This window comes from Xenopus tropicalis, chromosome 7, assembly GCF_000004195.4.
Source record: "Xenopus tropicalis strain Nigerian chromosome 7, UCB_Xtro_10.0, whole genome shotgun sequence".
Classification (NCBI taxonomy): domain Eukaryota; kingdom Metazoa; phylum Chordata; class Amphibia; order Anura; family Pipidae; genus Xenopus; species Xenopus tropicalis.
In genome coordinates, this window is record NC_030683.2 from 32447866 (window position 1) to 32474926 (window position 27061).

General features: G+C 39.3%; 1 protein-coding gene across 1 annotated transcript in view; it reads right to left on the minus strand.

Annotated features, from left to right (window-relative positions):
* Positions 1-27061, minus strand: part of slit1 (slit guidance ligand 1) — a 219704-nt gene that overhangs the window by 113851 nt on the left and 78792 nt on the right.

A 27061-nucleotide genomic window follows, 5' to 3' on the forward strand; every position in this document is an offset into this window, starting at 1 on the left:
TTGTAAAATAGCCTATTGATTAAAATGGGCCATTGCTGATGCCTAGATTCTAGAGTATACTTAATGCTTGTGTGGAAAGACCTGAGCAGGCGCCATTAACCTTGAGTGAAGAAGCTCCTCACTTATATCGGTAAACTAAACATTCTGTCTCAAAAATTGGAACCTGAGCCATGATGAGGCAGACTAGAAAGAATGTTAATTTAACCATCTTCTCTAAAATGCCACTTTTTTGGGTAATAAAAGCATCAGTCAGGCACAACTCTGCGTCTTTATGTCATCGCAAAGATCAAATTACCAGCTAAATCTAAGAACTATCTTCCACCAAATCTCATCAATAATTTGCAAATACAAATGACAATGTCAGCTGTCTTGCTGGCAAGCCGCAATCTCTCTAGGGCCGAAGGTAAAGTGTAATCTTTATTATTAATGTAGCATCTGGGAGGGCACCAAATACATATTTAACCAGGTGTCCCCAGGCAGTTGTTTATGACGAGGTTCTGAACACAGGTTTTACACTGCACAGCTATGCATTAGGGACTCATTGTTACCACATTAAAGTCCTCTGTGTGACTCATGCCTGTAAGGCATTAAGGGAAACCAACATCCTCTATCCCGTCTGCCTCATTCCATTGAATATTCTTTGTTTCTCAAAGAGAATATGCATGGGATATTTATATTATATCAGCTGCATTCCATATGACTTCAGTATTTTTACTTCAGCATAATCACTGAACAAAATACAGATATATTTTTCATACTAACAACAGACTCGATATTCTCCTATAATGAATGCACATTCATACAACACGTCTTCAGTTCTATGACCATAAAATAAACTGAACATTTATTCAGGTACAAATAGTCCCAGGGAGATTTATAAGGAATATATTGAGATGTAAGGAGAAGACAGGCTTTTTCATTAAAGGAGAAGGTCCCCAGCCCGAGATCACAGGTAAGTGCTTACAATCACGGTGGGTGCCTAACGTTTTAACACCTTGTACCTTTCCTTTTTCCTTTAAAAATGTAAAAGTGTTATGCCTTAAAAAATTGATCAAAAGAACTTGGTTTGAAGTGGTGATGCACCAACCTACATGTATAAAAGGAAAGTAAGAGCCTTCTGAATTGCCCATCATTACTCACTGGATGTCCAGCCTCATTCTGTAAACCACAATGTGTTGGCCCACTGCAAAATGCCTGCCATGTGCCAGTATCAAGATCAGGAGCAGAGAAACAGAGAGCTACTGCAAGAGTCAGGAGAAATAGTATAGTATTACCCCATTCTTACTGATGATCAACTGGAAGAAGGTGATTCACCAGCAATGTGAATGGGGAATTATAGTGTAACACTATTTTGGCTATGAGGGGATTAAGGCAGGCTAGTAGTAATAGGAGAGCATGTGTTACATGCGACCCTCTTTCTTAGGATGGGCCTTCACTTAGGTGCTGGGCTGATGGTGTAGTTGAACTACAACTCACTTTAGCTGTGTAGTGCAGTTGGTAAAAATGGATGCCAGAAAGGTTCTTGCTGTTGAACTATGAACACTTTTATTGTCCGAGACAATGATGGTAAACAGGGTATTGATATACTCACACACACAAGAAGGTATAGATGGTAAATAAAGTGGACTCTGATGCAGAAGAGAGGGTGTACACCAGTTTATCCCACCTCTTGGTAGAGTTTGGGCAGGGAAATACACCTTTCAGCCAATACCCCTTGGGAGAAAGTCTAGGTAGATATCTACTCCTTCAGGTTGATAACCTCTAGCATATGAGTCCTCCGGGTGGGTAGGGATCAGGGTTTATTCTGGCCTGTCACTACCTCTACTCCAAGGCCCTACACTGAGGCAACATTGCCAGATAGAAGAAATACTCCTGGATCTAATCACTCCTTTGATGGGGCTATTAAAACTGCCCTTTCTTGCTAGGTGCTGACTACTCTCACTTTCCTAGAAAGTGCTATTACAACACTGCTGTGCTTACTTGTCCTCATTCACGGGGCCCTTTCCCTGACTTCTCCAAAGTGGATGTTATGACTTTGGGGCAAAATAGCTTCTGGGGCCTAATGTCTGCTCCCAGGCTCAAATGGAGCTCTGCTTGGAAAGCAGCCTGCAGCCAGAGAGGAAGTTACACCCTCCTGCTAGACACTATATCAGTCTGCATGTATACAACCAGACTAAACCTATAAGGGATAGTTTTAGAACTGTAACTTAAGTACAGAAGCTTTATCCAATAACAATAAAGGTGTGAAGAGGTAGGGTTTAAAGCCATAGGGAGCTTAACCCTATGGGTCCCTACAATAGATTTCATTGTTTAGCTTCATAACCACAAACTCATAAGGGAGATAGTAAATAAAGGTATATGGTCATCAGGGTGGAGGAGGTATAGATGGTATAAACAGAGAAGAGAAAAGCCAGTATTAAAGGAGAAGAAAAGTTACAATCACTGGGGATGCCAAAATGTTAGGCACCCCCCAGTGATTGTAATCGCTTACCTGAAACCCCTGGCTGGTGCCCCTGTTAGGAAAAAACTGCACTGGCTGGGGTGTATGTGACAAAGCAGTCCTCTTCCTTCCTTACTCTTTGCGCATACACAGTGGAGTGAAAAGAACTTTAACAAAAAAAGCCAGCTTTTCGCTCAACTGCACATGCTCGGGCCCCGGGACCTCATCAAAAGGAGAAGGAATGAAGGGGATCACTTGCCTACATTTACAGGAGCATTGCCCATGGGTTTTAGGTAAGTGATTCCCATCTCTGGGGCACCCCCAGTGATTTAGCCTTTCCTTCTCCTTTAAAATTGTTAACATTAGCTGATCTCTGGACAAGTAAAGGAGTTAGGTCAGACTTACTGGTCTCTAGCATTGGGAAATGTAAACTGAGCAACAACTAAACTTTGTTCTTTTTCTCCAATTAAGAATAAAGTGCTAAATTTTGTTAAAAAAAGAAATCCCTGCAGTGTAAAGATAAAGACTGAAGAAGCAAGTAGAAACTGTCCCCAATTAGCTAATTAATTATAATAAATCCACCATTGTTTTATACAAACACACTGATATCTAAATGAATTGACATACTTACCTTGAATACATTCCAGGCAAGGCTCAGGTGCATGAATCTCAGAAAACTAATTATGCAAAGCCTATAATATAACGATGTTAATGTATGTCACAGGAGTGGGTATTATGGGTGTTGATTAATTATCTATAGACACAAAGAGAGAATGTCAGGTCTGTTGTACTAAATGCACACAAGCAGAATGGATTAATAATGCTTTTGTAATGTTTATTAATTAAGTTGTTGTTAGTGACTGCATTCAAATAAGGGAAAATAACACTGATTTATATTTTCACGGTTCACAGTTTTGAAAATAGGCTGGCTGGCATACACTGACCCACACTTTGAAGCTGGCTATCTACATGGAATTAAAAACTGCCAACCTCATCCTTATAGACTCGGCAGCTTACTGACCCATGTAGTAGGGCCTCCCAACAGCCTGCACAAAATCCAGTTAAGCAAGGATCTCATGAGATGAGGTCCTTACCCAACAGATGTGTAGATCTGCAGTATGGACCCTATATGGTCCAGTGTGCAAGTGGGCAGATCAGGCAAAGATCCGCTTGTTTGGTGACCTCACCAGCTGTGCTGGGCCAAAAGCTGATTGCACCCAAGGCAGGACCTATAGCTTGTCACCCAACCCAGTCCCACTCATCACCCCTTTGCTTTTGCCCCACCCCCTACACAATAACTTTCTTTGATTCCCTCCAGGACATAGGAGAAGCGGTAGCAGTGATGAGCAGATTGTTGGAGGAGCACAGCAAAGAGTTGACTGGCCAGCCTTGTGGGGACTACAGAAGGGGTGGAAATTAGGGCTGGCAAGCAGAATCAATGAGCAATGACCAATAAATGCTACCTGCTACGCTTAATGGATTACTAAAACTGTAACTAGCTGTGCGCTTACTACTTTACATTACCCCTTATGGCTTTGATGCTCTCAATCCTGGCATAATGTGCTGATAGATCATGGATTTATTTGGTTTTATAACAAAATCCCTATTTTGCCCATAACATGTTAACATGAAATTCCTACAATGCACAAAGGATTGCCTTTTCTTAAGAAATATTTATGTTTCAGGATCCCTTCAGGGAAGAACCACTTCAAGGCTGTATAGCAGCTATATATATATATAACTGTTACTCAGTGACTCATTTAGTAATAGTGACTAAAACACCTAAATACCTGTACTTTATCTGGCTCTCTTTAGCTAAATTCAATTTAAATTATAACAAAAACACAATTTTATATCTGGTACGTAGGTGAAGCAAAAAATGACTATAAATACTGAATAAAGATAATATCATGTAACAATGCTCAAATATTTAACTGTGTAATTGGCATTAATTCATATACACACTCAAATCCCTGTTAGGTCTAAAATTTTAAAGAAACCAGCATATGCACAGGGTGCCTTTTTCCCATGGTCGGTGGGACTAAATTGACTTGCTGGGTTTAAAATTTTTTATAAAGTATAATTGTTCAACTTGTTTAACTACAATGTTCAGCCCTTTCAACTGTCAATAGGTAAAGGGAACCAACTTTGCTATCTTGCCCTGCTATCCCGCTGTCATAGTTCTTTCCTAGACGATATTATACTCAGTGCTATGGGCACCATTTCATTTTACTGTAGCTACTGTCCCACTTCCATAGATGAATCCTATCTCTCCCTACTATACCTGCTATCCCACAGCCACTGTCCCTTCCCAGAGGCTATTATCCCACTGCTACTATAGGCACCATCTCTCCCTACTATACCTGCTATCCTACAGCCACAGTCCCTTCCCAGAGGCTATTATCCCCCCACTGCTACTATAGGCACCATCTCTCCCTACTATACCTGCTATCCCACAGCCACAGTCCCTTCCCAGAGGCTATTATCCCCACTGCTACTATAGTCGCCATCTCTCCCTTCTATACCTGCTATCCCACAGCCACAGTCCCTTCCCAGAGGCTATTATCCCCACTGCTACTATAGGCACCATCTCTCCCTTCTATACCTGCTATCCCACAGCCACAGTCCCTTCCCAGAGGCTATTATCCCACTGCTACTATAGGCACCATCTCTCCCTACTATACCTGCTATCACACAGCCACAGTCCCTTCCCAGAGGCTATTATCCCACTGCTACTATAGGCACCATCTCTCCCTACTATACCTGCTATCCCACAGCCACAGTCCCTTCCCAGAGGCTATTATCCCCCCACTGCTACTATAGGCACCATCTCTCCCTACTATACCTGCTATCCCACAGCCACAGTCCCTTCCCAGAGGCTATTATCCCCCCACTGCTTCTATAGGCACCATCTCTCCCTACTATACCTGCTATCCTACAGCCACAGTCCCTTCCCAGAGGCTATTATCCCCCCACTGCTACTATAGGCACCATCTCTCCCTACTATACCTGCTATCCCACAGCCACAGTCCCTTCCCAGAGGCTATTATCCCCCCCACTGCTACTATAGGCACCATCTCTCCCTACTATACCTGCTATCCCACAGCCACAGTCCCTTCCCAGAGGCTATTATCCCCCCCACTGCTACTATAGGCACCATCTCTCCCTACTATACCTGCTATCCCACAGCCACAGTCCCTACACAGAGGCTATTATCCCACTGCTACTATAGGCACCATCTCTCCCTACTATACCTGCTATCCCACAGCCACAGTCCCTACACAGAGGCTATTATCCCACTGCTACTATAGGCACCATCTCTCCCTACTACTGTATATCTGCTATTTAACAATGTATACAGTAGCGTAATTTGAGTATTAGTTGCCCCACAGCACATTTCTCCAAAACTAGAACTGCCTAGAGGACCTGTTTGCTAAATATATATTGAAATTGGCCATCAGTCAGGGTCATTCAGACTACTGAGCCCCTAGGGTCTGCTGGTCCTGTGGTAACATCCATGGTTAAAAAGCAGCATCAAGGATAAAAACCAGCTGTGCACCTGGGACATTATTTGGTTGTACCAATCATAAATTGTTAGACTGAGATGACAGAGCAATAAAACCTTAATGAGGTCAAACCTTTTAAGGGCCAGGGATCAGGGCCACTGTTATAAAAGTACCTTTGTGCTAGTGCTATAGATATTTTGTTTATGGCCAGCCAGTGAGTGTTTCATTTTATGATCTTACCTGTGCTAAACCAATAAGACTATAAAACTACAGTTGTATGAATGTTCTTCTTTAATACTAATTGGTAATTGTTAGTATACTTGCTCTTTTTTAGATCTTGAAATGTACCTTTCATGTGTTTTTTTTAGGGGCTGAGTTCAGTTACTAAACTGCTGCAAAATGTAAAAAAATTGTCAGGAGAGGGTCAGAGAGGGATAAACAGGCCGGGATGTGAATGGTGCCTCACTTCCAGCTCTTTGACTTGCTCTGTAGTGTTGGTACCTGAAATGCAGTTATTATTTCATTGGTTTAAAGTGAGCATCTTGAAAAGGTGCCTTCCATAACCCTTCAGACTTCTGCAGCTGATTAGATGCTTAATGACATTAAAACTTATAGTTTTTGTCCCTAGACCTTGCCATTTCTACAGATTCTATTAGTGGATGCTTGGTAAATAAAAATGACCCCCAACTATAAAGGAAGCAGACCCTATGACTGCTGGAGAGTTCAGAGGGTACAGTGGACCCAGTTGGAAATATGGTAAATGTGTTGTTCCCTGTTTAGTGGAACTTGATGTTGCTATGGGGTCAAGTAACTTCTAGTTGTACGACTGTTATTAACATTTATATGATACTCCTTATCTTACAACATTTGGGTCCCTAAAAATGGGCCAATTTATGGCATGCCTCCTGCCTACCCTGGCCAATGCCAGTTACACCTCAACCCCTTTGGGTCTCACAATTTTGCAATGTCCATCAAAGTAAAGAGGATCACTGGAAGATATGATATTCTGGATGTTGCCGTTCACCTGGTAGATTAATAAGAGGATACCAAAGAAAAATAACAGCACATACGTTATGCCATTGGTGTGAAGGAAAAAGTTTACACAAATAGAGAGGGACATTTTTATTAAAGTTTATGAAAAAAACAAAAACACTTGTATCTGATACCACAATTACTATAATGAACCATGGGCACCCAACGCACCTGATGCTCTCTATCCTCCCCCTGATCTGCCCTAACCCTGCCTCCAATCCACCCAAACTCTACCCATTATGTAGGAAGCTCCACCCATTTCAGGACTGATGGTGCCCTGTCTATAAAACTGTGCTATTCCCCTATCTCCAACCAGGTCATGGTACGCTAGCTCTGATGGGAAGGGGGATCAAGAAAGGGCCAAGATGATCCAAAAAAGGCACTTCTGATCTGCAGAACAAATATACAACCCTGCACAAACAACGTACAATGTTTTTTGACATAACATTTATAATTATGCCCCATTATGATGAATGTTCCTTTTACCTTTTAGAACAAGTTTGTCTGCATACATTATTAAGCTGCTTTATGTTTTTTAGCTACAGACGCTCTTCCACAGCTGACCTTCATATCCAAACATATCCCCAATTATATCATTACTGATGTTTTTACATGCCAGTAACCCTGCTTCCTTTCTCTGTTGCCTTTATGAAGTAAGAGGGGTCTGTTTCATTCTCAGAAGTACAGACGCTGCTTGGCATTACCAGCCGGATTCAAAATAGACTGTCCCTGTATTTTATGTCCTTCCACCCGGTCAACTGCAACAGTCACCAGCCCTTTGGGGATATTTCCTTTATGCCTGAGCACCAGCAATTCTTATATAACTTATTTACATCTCAGCTTAGAGTCGACATGATGTCGATATAGGGCCAACTCCCTTAAATTACTATTAGCAACATCAAAGCAGCTCACATGCTTCAAGGCCTGCTATATGTTAAAAAGGAACAAGAGGCTGTTGCACGCAACCTGGTGCATCTATCAAAGACAAGCAGCCTATTGCTGTTAATTGTATTCAAAACTTTATTTCTTTGATAAATGTGCTTCTTTGTCTTGCCCAGAGGCTATTAGTTAAAACTTCCTTTCTTTACTGCCGCTTTAGTTGTACATCAAATAAGGTTCAGCTTAGCATAATATGGTTTCTTTGATAAATATGAGCTCTTTCACTTATTCGTATAAAATGTGACACAGAAATGGTCTGTTTTTTTTAAAGTCTAAAGGATCTTTCATTTGCTTCTCATCCGGCTTGGACAGGGGCTTAAATCAGCAGGACATAAGCACTTTCGTAAACCGAAAAGTCAAAGAAAAGCATGATTAAAAGAATCAGAGGCCAAATACTACTAACTGGTGGTTCTTATGGGATCAGATGAGAAAAGGATGCGCTCAGCTCACCATCTTTGTGTTTGTGGACAATAATGTTAAAGGCAGTTATTTGATCGTGTATTCACAAAAAAAGCCTCCCAGGCTGGCAGAGACCCCACCAATCCAAACTCTGTAACCCCAGCGACCAAAAACATTTGCCCTGTGTAAATGGTGTGGGGATAAAACTGAGACCCAGAGCAAAGCTTCTCTGGCAAGCTAATATTTGCTTTCTCTTTAACTAACCCTCAATACATTGGCAAGGCCAAAGGTTACCACCTGCTCACCTCCTATGGGAAAAAGCTGAAAAAAATGAGATGCTTGAGAATTACAAACAGAGCAGCCAAAATGTTCATTTCTTTTACACAGAAAAGTACTGTTTCTCAAAGTAAATCAGTCAAGCTTGTCTTAGAAGTTACTTTTAATTAAAAGTTATTAATAATTGATTAACAGTTAAGCTCTGCTACTAACTCTAATATATTAGCCTGCTGGAACTTCAGGAGAAAGTGTCATTTTGAGGAAACTGACAGCAATGTGCAGAAGGTTGTTTAAACATAGAACAACAGTCAATGGTGTAAGGTCAATCAATAAGCTGTTCTTTGTCAGCAAAAGGTTAAAATACAAAATGCACCCAAATGATGTCTCGCACAAATATTAGTTAACATTATGTTATACCAGCATTCCAAGCTGCTATGTTTGCTATGTTGAGTGAACTGTTAGTATGATGGAGAGGGTAATATTGTAAGACAATTTGCCATTGGTCTTCATTTTTATTATTTGTAGTTTTTAATTATTGAAATAATTGTTCAGCAACTCTCCAGTTTGGAGTTATAACAGCTATATGGTTGCTAGGGTCCAAATTACCTTAGCAATGAGGGGGTAGTTTGAATGAGATACTGTTACACGAAAAGGAGAGGAAGTGAATAGAAAAAAAATTATAAAAAGTAACAATACAATAAAACTGTAGCCTCACAGAGCAATAGTTTTTAGCTGCCAGGGTCAGTGATCCCCATTTAAAAACTACAGAGAGTTTGAAAGAAGAAGGCAAATAAATCAAAAATTAGTTTAATGAGCCCCCTTGGTGTGGAATTGAGACAATAATATGAACAAACCTTCAGCTACATCTTAAAATATTAAGAAAATATAGAAATTGTTATATAATGTAGAAATATAAGGAAATATATAAAAAAAAATATTTGTTTCGACTATTTGCTTTACCAGTGGTGACAAGAGAGTGAAGCCACTGCTTCATACAGTCTATAGGGGGCATTTACTGTGACCCAGACGCCAGTGCAAGCCTAAGTACAAGTCCTCAGGAGCTTATATGTTAAATACAGGTCCAGATAATTGCTGTACATTGTATATCGCCATCTTGCTGAAGTCTGATGCCATCTTTCCTTAAACCAAGAAGTGGATTTATAATAAAATATATGAATAGGTGAGCTTAAGTGGGTGTATAAGCAAAGTGGACAACTTTTAATTTGTGTGGGAAATCAGTCAAGATTTCTTTGGATGGGAATCAGGAACTCGCTGGACTCACCAAGGTTTAGGGATAGATTTATCAAAATATGAGTTCAGACCTTAATACATAAAAACTCACCCACGTTTTATTTATTCCTTTGGGATTTCTAGAACCATCTTTATCCGTTGGTAAAAATTAGAGCTCACCATTTGATAAATACCCTAATAATCCCATAGAAATGAATGGAACATTGGTGAGTTTTTATGTATTTAGCTCTAAACTCACATTTTGATAAATCTGCCCCTATGGTTTGACTCCCATGTCAACTCATTAAACCCTTACAGAAGACACTTGTTCTTCCTTTGCGCCATACGTAGATAGCTAGCTGTATGGGGCAGGGTTGTAGGTGCCTGTAAAGAGTTAAGTATAATTAGTAGTGATATATATAAATAAAGGTTGCAAAATAGCATAAATTCTAACTTAAACCATGATTTAAGGACTAAAATATGCACCCTGTTGTGTTGCTTATGTTAAACATTCTGATATCTGTACAATGTTTTTGACCATAAAGTAAATAATGGCTGCCATTCTAACTACATTCCATGGGAAACAAAAAATGAGTATTTTGCAATACTAAGTTAAAATATTAATTTGATTCAGATGAAAGCATGAAAGCATACAAGAATAAACACATCACTGAACCATTTGGATTAGATTAACATCTGACAATGCTGGTAGTACACAAAGTTTTAAATAAAAATAGTATCGTTTTATATGTAGGATTGCCCCTTAAAGTCTCCCCAGTTACATTTTTTCCTCACTAGTTATGGATTTAATAAAAAATTATATCTAAATGCCCAACACCAATTGGTCATAGTGTGACTGGGCCCATCAATGTAAAACACAAGGCAATATGGGTGGCATTTGTTAACTCAGCTTTGCTATATGGTGTCCCTTTAAATAAACAATAAAGTGACCAAACTAGCCACAGATTAAGATCTGGGTAGACTCTACTTAATCTATTTGATTAAATTCTCTTTCTCAATGCAGAAGTAAGAAGCTACCGCTGCCTCCTGACCACGTAATAACTCCAGGATTCCCTCTGTGCCCTGGGTCAATCACTGTAATTCAGTTGCACTAAAAGAATAGGCTGCAGACATCACCAAACATTAGCAAACACCAGAAATGATAGCAAGTAGGCTTAGAAAATATTTGACTCAACTGTTCCGGATTCGCAATGAAGCACACACCAATCTGCATGCATTTGGCAAAGCTGTAGGCATAGTGCAACTGTGTCAAGGGTATAACCACTTTTTTGACCGCAATGATGCTATAATTCTGGGAAAAAATCCTGCATTGTGGGGAAAAAGTTCTGTTCATTGAAATATTTATTAAGTATAACATATCTATTTGGATATTTTATACCTGAAGGTTCCAAAGATTTCTATATTTGAATAAGTGCTAGAATTTATTTAGTATTTTATCATAGGGCTCTTTGGAATATCTAGTTAGAAGTTTCTATTTCAGTTTGATCCGAAAAGTGATTGCTCTACTGCAGTGATCCCCAACCAGTGGCTCGTGAGCAACATATTGCTCCCCAACCCCTGGAAGTTGCTCCCTGTGGCCTCAAAGCAGATGCTTATTTTTTAATTCTGGGCTTGGTGTCAAGTTTTGGTTGTATAAAAACCAGTTATACTGCCAAACAGAGCCTTCTATAGGCTGACGGTCAACACAGGGGCTACCAAATAGCCAATCACAGCCATTATTTGGCATCCCTGTGAACTTTTTAAATGCTTGTGTTGCTTCCCAAATCTTTTTACATTTAAATGTGGCTCACAGGTCAAAATGGTTGGGGATCCCTGCTCTACTGCTTTAGGCACCAACATACTAACTTAACTAGGGCTAGTAATCAGGTAGTTGGGGCTAGCCACCTTCAGCATTATGGTATGGAAGGCATTTTTATCTCAAAAGCAATCAACATGTAAAATGCCTCCCATAATCAGCAATAGTGAATGTTTCATATGGTATTCATTAAAACCCTAGAAACAATGAGGGAGGCTTCCAGTAAATGTTAAATATCCACTAAGATAACAGTTCCACATCTACTAAAAATGGTGAAGTCAAATCTATTATTAATGTTGTATAAAACAACAGGAATTCTCTGGCTTGCCCCTAAAGTCTTTGAGGGGTTTCCACTGTGATATACCCTAGGGGGCACATTTACAAAAGCATGAACGCTCCGAGCGTATTTTCGCCGATTTTTTCAGGCGTCCGCACGACTTTTTCATACAGCGCACGACTTTTTCGTACAGCGCACAACTTTTTCGTACAGCGCATGACTTTTTCGTACAGCGCACGACTTTTTCGGAAAGGTTTTACCGTTGTTTACAATTGTTCGGTCCGAAAATTTTGTGACTTTCGGATCGCCAATACGATATTATCGTGACTAATACGATTTTTTCGTTAGCATTTTCGTGATATTTGCGATCTTCCGAAATTTTCATTTCCAATATGATTTATTCCCATTCGTGATTCGGATTCGTGGATTAGTAAATGTGCCCCTATGTGTATAACTACAGGACTAAAAAATGTCCAAGTGAAAGATTGACTCCATCTTTGTAAACCAACTTTGAATAGTGAATAAACTTAAAGGTTTCCTAAGCATAGCCCACAGTATCTGTATGGACAACAGTCTGGGTTTATCAGCGTTGGGACAGTATTGGGACAGGTAATCTTATTCTTCTAAAAAACGGTGGCAAAACAGCAACTTTCTAATGAATATTATTCCAACTAAATAATCAGATCTAAGTATATCATATGCATATACTAATCTGCACTAATAAAACATCATTGCCCATTTTACTGTTAAGAACTATAATTAAATTTAAGTATATCGTTAAAATAAGATTGATCAAGACAATATACTGCGTAAAATTCTGTTTCATGTCTTTCGATTTCATTACTAATGGATTATAAAACCGTGTAAGTGGAAAATAATCCATTTTATATTCTTCAGTCTCTGCCAGCACAGTCGTTTTAATGTTGCCACCGCAATTTAAATCTTCAATGCTGTGATAGAAAGGGTGGCATTTTACAAACAGGCACAGTTTTTCCAAAGCAACAGATAAAAGGAAACAATCGGATAAAATATATTACCCTACTCGTTTTTATAGACCTTCTACTATAGGAACTATGTGCCACACACAGCTCAGTTGCTGTACAAAACGTGCATTCAACTGGGGGTTCAAAAAGCAAACAAACAGCTTGCTTATATATCAATTTCTATATTACAATAATCCATCAGTACTACCTGTAATAAGTTTCAAGCGGACATCTATCTGTGACTCTTCATAATAAGTAAGTATGGTGCACAGGTAAGTTTATTACCCAAAACACTAATAGGGTTATGTAATAAAAGATACAAAGTTTGACCAGAAGCAGTAACCCATAGAAATCAATTAGCATGAAGCATTTACTGATCACCTGTTTAAAAGCAAACATCTAATTGGTTACTATGGGTTCTTGCTCCTGGGCTTTAATTACATATGGGGGTAACGCTTTTGTTTTCAAGCCACAATCATGCTTCTGTGTTTGCCTTAAGGTGGCCATACACGGGCCAATTTCAGCTGCCGATATCAGTCCTTTAGACCAATTAGGCAGCCCATGTATAGGCAGCACTGACAGGCCTCCCCAATGACATCTGGCCTGAAATTGGCCAGATCTCAATCAGGCAGGTTTAGTTTTTCTGTCAGATCAGGGACTGCATCGGCTCATTGATGTGGACTCCGAACCGACAACAACTGTGCCCATCGTTTTCATTCAATCGAATCAAATCAATCAATCAATCGAATTAGCCCCAAATCACCCACCCATAGATGGTCATATCAGGAGAAGATCCACTCGCTTGCCGACCTCACCAAACAAGCGGCTCTTACAGTGTATGGCCACCTTTAGAAAAGATGCAAGACAAAAGGACTAAATTGCACCCATAGCTTTAGCCTAAAGAAAACATGGTAAATGAGTCTATGGGGAAAGAAGGCACTTGGTGGTATGTGGTCCCTATAGCAATAGAAGGAAATATATAACACCCAGGCATGCGTACGGGGGGGCACGCGCGGGGGGGAAGGGGCAGCCTTGGGGCTCTATGGGAGATGGCCTTCCTATCATTCCGAGCTTTCTGAATAAGCAATCCAACACCTGTTATAGGGCTAAGAAATAAAAATGAAGTCAGTATTTTCCTGAACTCCAGAAATGGTGGCATTCTACTTTCAATTGGAAGCAAATCAGAGATTCTCCAAGTGCAAAGTATATAGCTCCAAGCCACATTAATGTGATCCTTAGATTGACTCCATATACCCTGTATTGTGTGATTCTGATCAATTCAAACTGGGTACAGTTTACTTCATACCCATGTACAGAAGAACGTCTGTCTTCGCCTAAATTTCTAGGGAAAACAATAAATAATGTATATTTCCCAGGCACTTTGATTTCCGCATGTAGAATGTTAACTGAAATCATATTTGTCATTAGGTTTTTGGTCATTAGGTCATTAAGTTTTAGTAACTTCTGTGCTTGAATTCAAGCAGAACCAAAATACTGTCTGCTGTGCCCAATTCTGGCAGCCTTATTTACACACACATATATATGCTATTTAAGAAGGGAGTATTCCTTAGACAGTATAAACAGAATTGACTGTGTCTAACCCACCAACCCCAGTAGAAGCAAAATACAAAGTGAGGATCCATTATGGATGCCAAGCATTTATACTAATGCATGTAATGTTTCTGCATAATGGTACTGATGCATTTGATCTGATACGTTGGCACCATTTTATTTACTACTCAATAATTGTTTGTGTTTAATGATGTGCATCTTTAATGCTATTTAAAAATAAATATAGAGAGTTTGCAGTTTATAAAAGGGACTAATGGTGGAAAAAAACAAGCAAAGAACAAAACAGCCAAATTCAGCCACAAATATTCTTGTATCCAGCCTATTGTACCGTTAATGCCACATCTGCCTTTGACCCCTGCTCTATACCCCATAAAAGGTTTAATGTTTAATGTACTCTAAATTTGGCAGATAACATTGAATCGGCAGCAATATGCAAATGCATGCAAATCATTTCGCATATTTTACACTGCCATTACAGTTATGACTCAGAAGCCAGATGTTGCGCTCCATCGTTCATAGTCAGCTATATCGTATTTCCTTTTTAATTGGATGCATTAAACTTATTGAAATAAACCCGTAATTGGCACTGAAACTTAAAAAAACGGATATTTAATTGCAGATGTTATTTGCCATTGCCAATAGTAAAATGAAGCCATTGCTCTCTTTTATTGAGAGTCCTTCATAAAGGTAACTAAACAAAGTTTGGAGTTGTGTGAAATGTACACTGCTGTCAACTCATTTACACATACCAAGGTTATACAGGTAGGAACGACATTGTGTGAGGAGGGGACGTAACTGCCAGGAATCCATCTTGTTTTGTTTGATTACTTAACATGTTTATGTCCTCTCAGTTCAACACTTTCAATAGACATATAGTCTAGCGATGTTTCCCTACTCTCCCCTCCACTGACATACCCCCTTCTCAGTACTACTGAAAAGACGTTGGGGCTAAAATAGCCTGACAAATGACTGAGGAGGTCCTGAAGATACCCATTTTATTCTGCTGTCTTTATTGTGGCTGACCTAAAACCAAATACCCAGGCCCTTGTCTCCCTGGTGACACCTGAAGGCCTCTGTCTCCTAGCAACTGTGAACAATGGTCCCTGGGAAAAGCACATGCAGTTTGGTAATGGGCAGAGCTTTCTCTCAGAGCTCCCTGTTTTCTACTCTGGGTGAGGATAGGGAGGGAGAAGGGGATCTTGTAGGCTCCCGCAGGCTAACCACGAGCTGAAATGAAAACTAGAAATGTGTTCACTCATTTTGTGTGCCTTTAAAAGTATTCTAGAGTTAGAGCTGTGTCCTCCCACGAGGCAAGGAAGTCATAACCCCACCTGTGGAGTTATTAGCTGGGGACAAAAGCCTCTTTCACAACTTTCTACTTCCCCCTAGATATATTTCTGGCCACTTTAAAACACTAAGGGCATCATGAATTGACTGAACATTTCACTTTTACTGGAGAAGGACAGAACTCTACTCTTCAAGAGACATTTCCTGATCCCTTTACAAGTTATTAATCATGCCCAAACATTAAATGTACTACATTACAAGCACAGAAACTTATGACGTACATGCTTTACTACTTTATATGATTACTGCCTTCCATTCAAGACATTGGACTTCATTCAATAGCATGTAAGTCATTTTTCTGCAAGGCTTATGGTTCTAATTTTTACATATATTAGTTTTCCTATTTATTGAATTGTTGGTATGTGGTAGACAATGTATCTTCAAAGACACATTTATGTTTGAGGAGCCACATTCCTCATAGAGACTGCTGTCATGCAAAACCAGAGTCTGTACTAATCAACTCATAAGGTTGATAGACAGTACAGAGCTTCTCTCCATCTGGCTTTTCTTCATTGTCGGCCTCCTACTCCCACTATTAAGATTAGTTCATACACTAATGAATAACATCAGCCTTGAAAGGCCAAGATGAAGCCATATTTTCAATGAGATGCACATGTAAGCAGTTTGAATTAACGATGGCTTCAACGAAATTAGCTAATTAAATTCCAAGCGACCATGGATCACATTCATTTAATAACCAAACAACATGATTTAGTCATGGACCTTGAGATTTATGTCGCAACAAATGGTTCTAGAAAAGAATCAACATCAAACTACGATTTACTCCAGTGGCTGAAATCCCATCAAGAATTCAACCCTGTTTCCTGTGTACTGTCCAAGTCCAAACTGTTGACTTCACAGCATGACCACCCTTTGCCAAGATAAATTAGATATACAGCTAAAACAAACAAGAAAGTAAACTATTGTACACTTTCACAATGAAAAAAAAGAAATAAGCCATACTTTATAAGTCACACATCATGGCTATATGGGCTATATGGGCCACCTCTTTGTTTCCTATCTTCTATATTCCAATGATTCATTCACAATTTGCAAGAAACAAGACAGCAAAATGTCTTTGGTTACAATACCCCCTCGGGCTCCGTAAACATTAATCCAGCTCTTCCTGCTTTTACAACACACACATTCAACCACTTCTGAGCCTAGGGGAGGGAAGCAAACTGCTTTGAGATGACTCAGGAGAGACTGTGATGCAAGCTGATCCATAAAATAACTCCTATTAGAAATACAAGAGTGTCAGTACCTTTAACCAGCTATTTTCCAGCCCAGCTAAACTCTCTAAGGTTTATTTTGATGATGCAAAATCTTGGTACAGGTTTAGGACCCGTTATCCAGAATGCTTGGGACCAAGGCTATTCCGGATAAGGGGTCTTTCCGTAATTTGGATCTTCATACCTTAAGTCTAATAAAAAACGAATAAAACATTAATTATATCCAATAGGATTGTTTTGCATCCAATAAGGATTAATTATATCTTAGTTGGGATCAAATACAAGGTACTGTTTTATTATTACAGAGAAAAGGGAATCATTTAACCATTAAATAAACCCAATAGGGCTGTTCTGCCCCAATAAGGGGTAATTATATCTTAGTTGGGATCAAGTACAGGTACTGTTTTATTATTACAGAGAAAAGGGAATCATTTAACCATTAAATAAACCCAATAGGGCTGTTCTGCCCCAATAAGGGGTAATTATATCTTAGTTGGGATCAAATACAAGGTACTGTTTTATTATTACAGAGAAAAAGGAATTCAATTTTAAAAATCCTAATTATTTGATTATAATGGAGTCTATGGGAGACAGGCTTTCCGTAATTCGAAGCTTTCTGGATAATGGGTTTCCGGATAAGGGGTCCGATACCTGTATAGAGAAAACGATTATAAGCCAATTCAGTACAACCCTGTGCTAACACTAAATTATAATGTATAAAACAGTTTTTATAATTTAAGTCATGGCTCTAAATCTGAAGGTCATTGAGTTGATTGTGGCCTTCCAAGGGATTTAAATTGCCCACGGTCTGTGTATAATTTTGGGATACTTCATATATTCAGTTTTACATTTATTGCAGTATGGTGAAAAATTGGACCACTAAAATAAAAAAAAATGTTTTTAATATACTTTAAAGTTCTTCATGACTAGGGATGAACAGTGGCAGTGATTGTCTGGAAGCACAATACAGTATAAGTAAAACTACTAATAACAATAGTCACTAGTCTCTCCAACTGGGATGGTATGAAATTATGTGAAACATACCTCTAGAGGACATAGGACCATTGTCATTTTAAAGTATTTTACCGAATGAGCGAGGCAAAGCCTGTAATGATATAGAAACATGTGGCTACTAATCTCCAAATCACAGATATTTGAAAAGATGAATCTTAAAACGAAAATTCATAAGTACAAGCTGCACCATTATAGATGCAGTTTCTTGCCAACCATATTACTTTTAGCTTAATACTGATACTGCCATTCCATTGCTAAGCTGTTTTATCACTGTAGAATACAAACTGTACAATAATAAATAAACAACAGAGAATGACTTGACAAATCCAGGAGGGGAGTGTTATTCCTGGAATGACTTGTTAGAACCCTGATGTCTTGGAATAACTAAACAGGAGACAATGTGATCCATAAATCCCAAAAATGTCTTATAAAAATTGCATTTAAGTCAATTTGAAAGCATTATGGCAAAGCCCGTAAAGCCAACAGACAGGGCGGCTTGTGTTACAACCTCAAGGTATGAGCTTTCCCATCTCATAAATGAAGACTGATGGATTCTTAATAGCAATGGGCTGTGGAATGCATTGTAAGGGATGCTGTGTCACTAATGCACCAAATGGGGTCTTTCCCAACTCCCCAAATGCAGGACGTATGGCAGTTTTATGCTTCATTAAGTTAAACAAGTTTATATAGGTGGATATTATGATCGGGTAGTAAATGCCTGAAAGCTGCAACTTGAAATTCTCTTCCTGGGACTTAATAAGTTTGCTTATTTAGGTCAAGGAACTGGGACTTTCTGTGAAACCCAAGAGCCAAAGAAATTTGAGGAAAATATACAGTATAAAGAAGGGACTTTTATTGTTAAATGACAGCAACAGTTACCAACTGACAACAGAAAAAGAGACAAAAGCATTACCCATCTATCTATCTATTTATCTCTCTCTCTATCTTTATCTATTTACCTATCTCTCACCTTCAGCTTTGCTTTATGAACACAGCAGGAGGATTGGATTCCTGTTTCAGCTCACTGTGAACTTGACTAATTCCACTGCTGAATGATGACTGTCAGTAAGGTGACATTAAGAGACTGCAATATGCAGAGTTAAGGTGGCCATACACGAGCAGACATCGCCAAGCGAGCGGATCTTCCCCCGATATCCCCACCTACGGGTGGGCGATATCAGGGACCATTTAGGTAAAAAAAATAATAATCCGATCGTTTGGCCCTGGGGCCAAACGATCGGATTATGTGGGCGTCATTGGGGCAGTCGGATCGGGGACCGCATCAACGAGCCGATGCGGTCCCCGATCTGACCAGATTTTCTAACCTGGCCGATCGAGATCTGGCCAATTTCAGGCCAGATATCGGTTGGCCAGGCCGCTCTGCTCTCCCCATACACGGGCCGATTAGCTGCCGAATCGGTCCAAGGGACCGATATCGGCAGCTATAGTGGGCCCGTGTATGGCCACCTTTAAAGTTAAAGTTTGTGAGATCAAACAGGAGCGACCATAGTCAGAATTTTACTGAGAAATCACTATAGCAATTCAACAAGCTCTGATGGATATCTATAAGTATAATGGTACTTATGAAAAACTAAATCCCAATCATTTAAACATGTTTCATACATATTTGTAAAATATAGCAAATGATTTAAACCAACATCCCTAATACATAAAGAACATTCATTTTGGTGTTCCCCCAGTCCATGCTAAAAAATAAAACCTGTGTGTTCTTTGCTAAAGCAGCTCCACATGAGAAAGATAAAACCATCTATATAAGAGCCTTGTTCTCTCAAGTGTGGGCCAGACCACCAGCCAACACAGCATGGAGAACCCTTGACTGACTCTAAAGCAGACTCTTAAAAGTGAAAATCCGGCACTCATCTGCAAGCCTTAAACTATTCCCAGTTTAATCTGCAGAGACAATAGACTCTTGGCTGGGTTCAGAATACCAGAGCTATTAAAAACACAAATGCATGAGTGTTAAAATTTAGCACAAGCACCAAGACTCCATTAAATATCTGTTTGAGCTTTCTTGAGAAAACGGTGCATGGAAGACTGTGTTTTCCCACACACCCAATGGGCAGAGTTGTGAAAAAATACCAGGAACACAGCCCAAAACACAATATCATTCCATCACTGATGCAGACGATCTTCTCAAGGTCTACAAGGAAACTTATTTCTCACATGGAAACAAAAACTTAGGACAGACAAGGAAAAATTAAGTGATTAGTATTGTCACATAGCATAATTTACAGTTTTATAACTAAAGTCAACTTTATTATTAATGGGCTTAGTAAGTCCCCCTGAAGTTGGATTTTTAACTGTCTATATATTATTTGCTTAAAACCACTGGCTGCTTCTTTATCAGCAACCTCTATGGTGGGGAACACATTTAATTGTTGCTTTAAACTACACACTGTTTTATGCTTTATTCACACAAGTGAGTGCATATGTAGAAGTGTGCAACCTTCAGGAGTTCGTTAGGTGTTTTTAGCTATTAGAAAAACTTCAAGGTTGTGAGTGTGCGCTGGTAGTTATGTCCTAACATGAACTGAACAATTATATAAAGTCTTATTGTCTCTGTATTACTATACTAGTTCAGCCACAATGACTCCCATATTATTCCCCACTGCTACTATAGGCACTATCTCTCCCTATTCTACACTTCCCAGAGGCTATTATCCCAACTGACAGGAACTATCTCTCAATCTCAACTACACCTGCTATCCCAGAGCCACATTCTCTAACAGATGCTATCCCTGGCCTCTACTACTCTCATCCTACTATCCCCTGTGCAATATCTTACCCTATTATACATGCAATTGTACAGCCAAAGTCCTTTCATAGAGACTACTACAAGCACCACCTCCTACCCATATTATGGCTCTGCTATCCCACAGCCAGAGCCACTTTAAAGAGATTATTATCCTATCATTACCACAGGAGCTGCCTGCACAGTCAAGAGGTTTATTATAGTGTTTATCCATGCACTTTCTACCTACAGCTGCTGCTTTGTTGGAAGGCACTATGTTTGAGCGCAGTGCAATTGTCTCTGCTTGGAAGCCCCCCTGAACCCAACTCAATATACAAACTCATACTTTGCAAAACTATCTTTGCTTGCTTTTAGAATGATTCTCTGTGTTATTTTATGTAGGGATGTAAAGAATAAAATAAACATTCTGACATGCGCTGCTACATCACTTACATCAAAAAGGCAGAGATAAAAATGCAGATCATGCCACACCATAGATAAATGGATTCCGGCCCAACATATGTACACCAATAAAATGTAAATCTCTAGAAAGAGGCATTTAAATTTACCATTAGTTTAAAATATTCCATCAGCCTTGGCTGCTGAAATCATAGGCTGCCTCACATGTCAATAAGTTGTTAGTATTCATGTATGCCGGCAGCTGGTTGATTCATAACCTGCGCTGCAAAGTGCCAGAGAGGAAGCCCGGGGAACTTTCCAAGTCTGACGGAGAGTTAACAGGGATTTATTAGAAGCCTGTTTTTCTGAGTAATCCTCCCCACCGATTACAATGCCATTAGTTTCCCTGTGGTTTCTTAGAGCTGTCAGTGGCGCTACACTGACCCCTTTGTTGTCTGTGCGCGTTTACACTTTTCAGAGGAACGAGAGCAATTGTGTAATTTCTCATAATATCACGCATTTTGCTTTTTTTTATTATCCATGGGCCAAGCTAAGATGTGAGGAATAAAATATTATAAGGCCATTACATGCTGAAAGAACAGAGAGCATTCTTCCATGATTTGCCTGGTACCTTTCCCTATTTCTAATAGCTTCATCCACCGCTGCGGTGGGTTCTACACTGGGGAAGCTTGAAGTTCAAAGTCAGGAAACAGTCATTGTGTGATATTTTACAATGAGGCCATGAAGAAGCTTTTGTTTTCAAACAAGTATCTGGCTTCTGGGTTATATTCAGCTGTTAGATATAATGGAAATGTGCTAGGTAGTGTGAGCTGGCCCTGGTAAATTTAAAAACAGAATTTGATATTTTTAAACCAAAAATACAGTAATACAATGCAATTGCACACTTTATATTAGCAACCTTCAGCCCTCATCAGAGATGGCAGTATCAGGTGTGCCGGCAAAAATGTTTAAAAGTCCCCTGTAACTGTATGATTTAGTATATTCCCTATACAATGACATACAGTATCACCTCCAATTTTTGCAGGTGGAGCTATGCTCAAAGGTAAAAAAGCTTTGCAGGCATTTCTTATAAAACCTAGGAGAGAAGTGATGAGGATGAACAAAGTCCAAAACAGAGATTGGCTTGAGCCATGTCTATTTTGGAGCCTCAAGGAACTGCAGTAGGGTTGAGGAAATGTGGAAAAGCACATTAATTCACAAACAAATTATGGCTTGAAGGCAAGTTTTGGAAACACAGAGACACAAAGAACTTTATTCATGCTTGTGTGGCTCACCAACACTTTTTACATCTGAGTGTGGCTCACAAGTATAAAAGGTTGGGGATCCGTGTGTTAAAGTGTAAAAAAAGCTGAAGGCCACCGGTTGGAAGGTCGTATTTTACATAAATAATGACACCCAGCAAAGTCCACTTTGCTCCAGGCCCATCACCACTAAAGAAGGCTCAGGGGATTAGGTCTCAAATTATTGTGTGTATACTTCCATACCAATCATGATCTCTCGTATATTTCTGTTGACTGGATTCTCTGATGTAATGTTTTGACTAAATCACACATCTTGTAGCTGCACCTCCTTTTCTCTGTTGCCAAAAATCTAATCAGTGGTGCTAGCAATCTTCCCAAATATAAGGCAAAGTCAAATGTAGTTGTACAAAAATGAAGTACAAAAGAAACACTTTAAAACTGCTGAAGGGGAGCTTTCCCCATTTATTACAACCAGTGCACCATCAACATTTAATAGGGGATATACTATCCTTTGCCTGATGAAGGGAGTTTATATCTACAGTCCAAAGCATTAACAATGCATTGGTGGTATTACATTGGGTAAGCTCCCCTTCAGATGAAGTAGGAGAGCGTGCGTATCCAACTCCATTAATATGCAGGACAAAGATGACAGATATCCTGTGTACACATTACTTACACTATCCGAAGATATTAGGGATTTTTCCCTGAAGCACATTTCAGTTAATTACTGGCTTACTAATGTTGGCTGAGCCACATGTGCTGAAAAAGGGAATGAATTTAAAAGCCAGGCTGTAAACGACCACCACAGAGAAGCACTGATCTGTAACTTTCCATGTTTTCTGGGAGTAAATAGCTTGCTGAAACATACATTGTAAACCACATGAATCAAGTTCTTTGAATTATTTCCATATTTTCCAGTTGAACTTTCACCTTTGCTTTCAACATGACAGCATTTTAATTTCAGACATTAAACCATATACTATACTAACGCTTGAAAAATTTCACATGAAGGCATGTTGAGGTCTCTCCAGCTTCAGATCTCAGAACTAAGCCACGTGGTAATGGATGGGACTTATGAAAATGAGACAGGGTTACTAGGAATCAAAGCATGGTGTATTTGGAGTCTGGCCATTACAACAGTTCCATCATTTTCCACTATGAAGAAGAATATTGGTAGAAGCACAACTAAATGTGGCCACATATGGGCAGATTTTAGGTGCCAATTGGGGTCTTTCAGACCGATTTAGCAGCTTACCTGCCTGTGTATGGGGACCCCAGATAGGCCTACCTGGCCGATATGTGGCCTGAAATTAACCTTAATTGGGCAGGTTTAATGTTCCTGTTGGATTGGGGACCGCATATTCTCATTTATAAAGTCCTCCACCCCAATGGGTCATATTCCCGTTGTTGTAATTTGATCATTTGGCCCGTGGTAGGCATATCGGTGGAAAGATTTGTATGGCCACCTTAAATTAGGGCTCAAGATAATTCAGTACCATAATTTACCCCCTTTTATAACTCCATTAATAATGAAGTCATTTTCTTTTACATAAGAAGTCCAGATTTTTAGCTTTACATATTATAAAATTGTGTTTTTGTCTGTTGTGCTTTGATGTTAAAGTCATTGTGAACTACAGTACTGTAAATTAAATTAAGTCTTTTATATGTGACAGTTCTTGATCTTGCAGACCCCTGCTAATCTGTCTAGGCTCTCATTACTTCACCTTTTAAAGATCTATTTCAGCATAACTTTACTTACTATATCTTTTAAAGTTACTTATTATAAAATGTACACTTGCAGATTTAACAGATAAATGATATATACTACTGATTTTATATCAACAAATCTTTGTGGAACTGGGAGAAAAGCAATCACATATATACAGGACCACTAAAATAAACAATGTGACATGCCTTGGTGTAATAAATAAATATCAATAAATGAACATTTGTCATCTTATAATGAACTGGACCAACTCTATGTGGATTAACAAAATTTTACAGCTGGCAGTTAGATGCAAATGGCAATGCATGATGGTAAAGGATGAAATTCTGACTTTTGCTGCTGGGTGGTGGCAAGGAACTCCGAAGAGGCTGCTTTGAGTCAAAAGCAGAAATGGACCAGATGTGCAGTTTAGCGGAAGGGGTATTCCTACTCATACAGCACATACTTTGATTACAAACAAGAAAGTTGCCCCTTTTCAGTTAAGATGGTTATACTGTTCTAGGAATGTGACCACACACATACAAAATTAAATGATTGTTTGACAGGATTGGCCAAGCAGACTCTAGAGAAGCAGTTGGTAGACTTTTCCAGTTCATCCTCTATCAGAGCCCCCTTTATCCATATAATGGTTACAGATATGGTAAAATATCACTTTCTTGGTCAAAAGGCATATGTCATCTTAGCCCAGCTGACCTTTAAACTGGCACATTAGGTTATCTAGGAGGGCAACTGGCATTCTCCCCAGTTGGCATTCAGGCTGAGCCCCCTTTCCATGGCTCCAAGCCCCCATGGGGGTGCAGGCCCACAATCCACTTCTCTAAGGAAATAATTCAGAAAGGACTGAAGACAAAGGTAAAGACCATTTAAAATTAATCAGATTTGGAAACATGTTTAGCTTGAAATTTGGCAAAACTAATGAGTAATGGTAGCCCCGTGTGTGTCAATAGCTAATTACTTTTCTTTAATTACATTAGAGAAATATTTGCATCCATAGCAGTGGTGTAATGGGAATACAAATGTATTGCCTTAAAGCAATGGCACAAATGGTCATTTTCAGGGGCAAAATTCCTTCCACAGTCCCCAATGAGAATCACGAGGGAGTGCAATACTCACCTGAAAATGCTGCAATGTGCGTTCCAAGCAAGCAAGTCCACAGGATGAGATTTTAATTCCAGACACTAAGCAAATAAAGCTTTGTAAACCTACATGTGCCACATAAGCAAATAAATCAAATTTGTATAACATGTAAAATAAACATCTTTGACAGGGTCACTTCCCTTAAACCTTTCATACACACAACCATCTGTAGCTCTATAGGGGTAAGCCTGAGTGCACTACAAATACCTATGCTTATACAATGTGTAACAATTCTTTCATTTTAGTTTCAAATTGAGAGACTTTGGGTCAATATAGTAAAATACAACAATCTTGGGACATCCATTATTAATAAAAAACACCTGCCTGATGGTCTTGCTGGTCAGTACATGATGACACTGCTTATGCTCTGGACTGAAACTGTGGTAGATTGCACCGTGACCATCTAACAGAGACACAGAAACATCAAAAAGAAGGAAAATGAATCCATGAAGATTCTAATTCATCCAGGTCACAGCATCTAGCAGAATTAAGGCTCAAGCGGCTGGACCTTCTTAAAAAATGTTTCATCACTCATCTGAGCAGCTTCTTCAGTTCCAACTGAAGAAGCCGCTTGGATTAGTCCAGTTGCTTTAGACTTAATTCTACCAGATAAGATAAATGAGCTTCACCTAAGCCAGGGAACCCAAACCTTTTATACCCGTGAGCCACATTTAAATGGAAAAAGTGTTGGGGAGCAACACAAGCATGAAAATGGTTCCTGGGGGAGCCAATAAGAGCTATAATTGGCACTTAATAAACCCTTTGTTTACTGGCAGCCTACAGAAGGCTCTGTTTGGCATTATACTTGTTTTTTATGCAACCAAAACTTGCCCAGACGCCAGGAATTGAAAAATAAGCACCTGCTTTGAGGCCACGGGGAGCAACACCCAAGGGGTTGGAGAGCAACATGTTGCTTCCGAGGCACTGGTTGGGGGTCCTCATGAAACATCAGAACATTTAACAGTCATCATTATACTTCTACCAAACTTTCATCAGTCTTCAAATCTCCTTCTAAAGTCACAGAGATTACTTCTCTAGAATATAAACTCACTTGCAAAGCATTTATGGCTGGATATTAACAGATAAACCATAAATACAGAGAAGCATTTAGCTATGCTTTAATACACCCAACTGAAATAGAATCAACTGACCAGTTACTTCAACAACAAATTCAAGGTAAATACAACTCAATACAAGCCAATGTCAAAAGATTGTATTGAATTGCAAGGTGCACTTTAATAGCGAGTGCTGAAAATAATCATGTTGTGGAGCCCCTGATGTTTTGTCAGACTCGTATTCGCCAGGCACAGCTATTGCTATGCACAGATCTTGTTATACAAAGCTATTTTATGTAAGATGTTGGCTGTTACAGGCAAGCAGAAAAAGCTGCCAGCATTTCCCAAGTAATATCTCATTTTCAATATTACAGTAGGCAACTCTAGCAGTCTGGGACACGCGCCAAACCGAGCGTTCGAGTGCCGTTGTTTTTATTGATAATTTGCTTTTATACATTATTCTAAAGCCTACTGCTCGGAAATGACTAAACCACACTTTTCTTTCCATTCTACACAGCTATGATAAAAATAAGTGTTTTAGGAAGTTGTTTCTTATTATGAAAGTTTACTTAGATGATAAAAACAGCGATAAACTATTATAAAGTAAACATGTGGAATCCATACGCGTGTAGCGTAAACCAGGAATTCAGCTCAATTTACCCTGACT